The sequence below is a fragment of the Pongo pygmaeus genome, chromosome Y (genome assembly GCF_028885625.2).
Source record: "Pongo pygmaeus isolate AG05252 chromosome Y, NHGRI_mPonPyg2-v2.0_pri, whole genome shotgun sequence".
Classification (NCBI taxonomy): Eukaryota; Metazoa; Chordata; class Mammalia; order Primates; family Hominidae; genus Pongo; species Pongo pygmaeus.
Window position 1 is genome coordinate 34,937,194 of NC_072397.2, and position 4,628 is coordinate 34,941,821.

Here is a 4,628-nt window from a genome sequence, read left to right on the forward strand (position 1 = left end):
GACCTAGCCAAAATCAAGCAAACCATGTCCCTCCATACTTTTGTCTTAAAGAAAATTCAAAACAATTATATACAACAAAATGCAAAATAAGACAGAGAAAACAATAAACTAAGTAACTAGTCCTTCAATAAAAAGATATATATGTATAACCACAAGAAATAATACCAAACAGGAAATTATAACATCCCTAAATGGACAAAGCATTAACCATTGACCAATGCTAATTAATGAGAATGGCTATCAGTGGTTATTGGATCAAGAATTCAAAATATCAGTTTCCAGGAAACTCAGGTCTCTAAAACAACACAGAAAAGGAACTGATACAATTCTGAAAGAAACTTTTAAAAATAGACTGAAATTATCTAAAAATAAAGAGTCCCAGAACAGAGAAATATACTGGTTGAAGTGGAAAATTCAGAAGGTTTTCAACAGCAGAAGAGATCAAACAGAATAAAGTATCAGTGAGCTCTAAAATGAGCTATTAGGATCAGGTGTGCAGGCTCAGGCCTGTAATCACAGCATTTTTAGAGGCTGAGATTGATTGATCAGTTGAGGGTGGCAGTTCAAGACCAGTCAGGACACCATGGTGAAACCCTATCACTACTAAGAATACAAAAAATTCTCTGGGCATAATGGTGCACACCTGTAATCCCACCTATTCAGGAGGCTAAGAGAGGAGAATCACTCGAACCTGGGAGGCAGAAGTTGCAGTGAGTCAGCGTTGTGCCATTGAACTCCAGCCTGGGCAACACAGAGAGAATTTGTATTAAAAAAAATGTAAAAGAAAAAGAAAAGAAAAGAAAATTAACATAGATTATTAAGAAATGAACAAAGAACAAAACAGAAAAACAATCAAAAAGAATGGAGAACATTTACCAGATATACAAAATTCCCTTGAATAAGCAAATCTAATATTTAGCAATATTCATGAAAGGGTTCAGCAAAAGGAAGGTATATACAGCATATTCAAATGAATAATGACAACTTTCAAAAATTTGAGAGATATAAATATATAGGTTCAGAAAGATCAGAGACTACAAAAAAGATTAATATCCCATAATACTACCCCACAACAAAGAAGAATCAAACACTCACTGTCAGTCACCACTGATGGCTCACTCACCTTGCTCTTCTGCCACTCTGCTATCCCACTCCTCTGCCCATCGCAATAGAAATGGAGATAGCCGTGCTGGTCATTGACAATGGCTCTGGCATGTGCAAAGCTGGCTTTGATGGAGACGACGATCCCCGAGCCAAGTTTCCCTCCATTGTGGGGCACCTCTGACACAAGGGCGTGATGGTGGACATGGGCCAGAAAGACGCCTATGTGGGCAATGAAGCCCACAGCAAGCACAGCATCCTGACCCTGGAGTACCCCATCGAAAATGGCGTCATCACCAATTGGGACAACATGGAGAAGATCTGGCACCATTTCTACAATGAGCTCCATGGGGCCCCAGAGGAGCAGCCAGTGCTGCTGACCAAGAAACCCCTGAACCCCAAGGCCAACAGAGAGAAGATTACTCAGATTATGTTTGAGACCTTCAACACCCCAGCCATGTATGTGGCTATCAGGGATGTGCTGTCCCTCTGTGCCTTTGGGCACAGCACTGGCATTGCCATGGACTCTGGAGATAGGGTCACCCACACGGTGCGCATCTAGGAGGGCTACTCCCTTCCCCATGCCACCCTACTTCTGGAGCTGGCTGGTTGGGACTTGATTGAGTAACTCATGAAGATCCTCAGTGAGCGAGGCTACAGCTTCACCATCACAGCTTAGTGGGAAATCATGTGCGACATCAAGGAGAAGCTGTGCTAGGTCTCCCTGGACTTCAAGCAGGAGATGGCCACTGCTACATCCTCCTCTTCTCTGGAGAAGAGCTACGAACTGCTCACTGGCCAGGTCATCACCATTGGCAATGAGCGCTTCTGGTGTACAGAGGTACTGTTACAGCCTTCCTTCCTGGGTATGGAATCTTGCGGCAACCACTAGACCACCTTCATCTCCATTATGAAGTGTGACGTGAACATCCGCAATGACCTGTACACCAACACGGTACTATCCGGTGGCACCAACATGTACCCAGGCATTGCCGACAGGATGCAGAAGGCGATCACTGCCCTGGCTCCCAGCATCATGAAGATTAAGATCATTGCACCCCCAGAGTGCAAGTACTCAGTGTGGATTGGTGGCTCCATCCTGGCCTCACTGTCCACCTTCCAGCAGATGTGTATTAGCAATCAAGAGTATGACGAGTCAGGGCCCTCCATTGTCCACCACAAATGCTTCTAAATGAACTGAGCAGATGTTTAGCATTTACTTCCTGGGTTAATAGAGAAGTATAAATTTGCCCTTGGCAAATGCATACACCTCATGCTAGCCTCATGAAACTGGAATAAGTGTTTGAAAAGAAATTGTCCTTGAAGCTTTTATCTGGTATCAGCACTGGATTGTAGAACTTGTTGCCAGTTTTGACCTTGTATTCAAGTTAATTGTTCCCCTTGGTATTTGTTTAATACTGCGTACATATATTTGAGTTCAAACTTTAGTGCATGTGGCTTGGTCACTTCATGACTGCTGAGGTAAGAAAGTGCTTGTGGAAGACAAGTCTGTGGCTTGGTGAGTCTGTGTGGCCAGTAGTCTCTGATCTGTGCAGAGTAGTAATGTGTCAGGACTGAGTGTTCTGGGGTGTCTCTAGAGGCTGGCAAGGGCTCCTGAACCAGTTGCTTCTGTCCTGCCTGTCTGTCACAGTTGGAAAGTCCAAGCCATAGGACCCAGTTTCCTTTCTTAGCTGATGTTTTCTGCCAGAACTCCGTGGGCTGTCACTTGCCTTGAGCAGGAAGCAGTTTGCATTTACACCTGTAAATGTATTCATCCTTTTAATTTATGTAAGGTTTTTTGTATGAAATTCTCAATTCTTTAAAGAGATGACAACAAATTTTTGTTTTCTACTGTTATGTGAGAACATTAGGCCTCGGGAACACATTACTGTGTAAGGAAAAATAAAAGTGTTGCCAAAAAAAAAAAAAAGAATCAAGCTCTAAAAGTTTGAGAAATACAGAAAATTCTAAAAGCACTAAGGGAAAATAAACAAAAAAAGGAGGAGCTTGAAATCATTCAGCAAAAGACTTGTCAACAATAGGCTTTTAAGGAAGACACAGTATTAAAAGATATAAATTGTGATGTCAAAAATGTAATTGGAACAGAGGGTAAATGTCTAGAGTTTTTATGTGACAAAAGTTGTCAGCTTAAGCTAGTTGATTATTAACTAAGATGTTTTCTCTGAGCCTTTGATGACCATCAAAACTATAGCAGCAACACTAACAATAAAAACAAAGCAGTCGAAGCTTATCACTACTGAAAATAATTAAAAGCTAAACATTTAAAAGCAGACATGGGAGGAAGAAAGGAAAAAATGATGTATGACTCAATCAGAAACAACTAACAAGATAACAGTAGTAAGAACTTACTTATCAATAATTATCTTGAATGTAAATGAATTAAATTATGCAATTAAAAGACGTGGAGTGACCAAATAGATTTTAAAAATGGGATTCAAGTACACATTACCTATGAGACCCACTTAATCTTTAAGGACAAACATAGGCTGAAGGAATAGAAGAAGATACTGCTATGCAAGTGGTAATAAAAAGTTAGGAGTGGCTACACTCCTATCTATAAAAGAGATTTCAATTCAAAAGCTGTCATAAGACCAAGAAGGTCATCGTTTAATAATAAAGCAATGAATTCATCAAAAGGTTGTAACAATTATAGATATACATCTGCACTCAACATTGGAGCCCCTAAATATTTAAAGCAAATATAAATAGAAATGAAGAAAAAATGGCAATAAAATAATGTAGGAAATTTCAGCACCTCAATTAAAACAAGGAATAGATAAACTTAACAGAAAATTAATAAGAAAATATCAGACTTGAATTGTACTTTTAACTAAATGAACCCAACAGACATATACAGAACTTTTCATCGTGTAGCAGCTGAATATATATTTCGCTGAAACATGCCTGGAGGATTCTCTAAGATAGACCATATCTAGGCCATAAATCAAGTCTTAACAAAGTAAGATGGCTAAAAACATACTTAATATTTTTTCAGACAGTCATAGTAGCAAACCAAAAATCAGTAAGAGGAGAAATCTTAAAAAAAAAGTCACAAATAATGAATTTTTATTTTTATTTTTGAGACAGAGTCTCCCTCTGTTGCCCAGGATGCAATGCAGTGGCACAATCTTGGCTCACCACAAGCTCCACCTCCCAGGTTCATGCCATACTCCTGCCCCAGCCTCCCGAGTAGCTGGCACTATAGGCACCCGCCACCACCCCCAGCTAATTTTTCATATTTTTAGTAGAGACGGGGTTTCTCCATCTTAGCCAGCATGGTCTCGATCTCCTGACCTCATGATCTGCCTGCCTTGGCCTCCCAAAGTGCTGAGATTACAGGCATGAGCCACCACCCCCCAGGCTACATGACATTTTTAAAACATTGCTCCTAAATAATGAATTGATGAAACGAAAGATAAAAAAAAATTCTTAAATATGTTGAGACAAATAATAGTTGAAACAACATACTTAAACCTATGGTGTGCAGTGAAGCAGCATTATGATGG

General features: G+C 40.0%; 1 pseudogene; it reads left to right on the top strand.

Annotated features, from left to right (window-relative positions):
• Positions 1 to 1,168: 1,168 nt before the first annotated feature.
• Positions 1,169 to 2,293, top strand: LOC129025929 (actin, cytoplasmic 2-like; annotated as a pseudogene).
• The last annotated feature ends 2,335 nt before the right edge of the window (positions 2,294 to 4,628 follow it).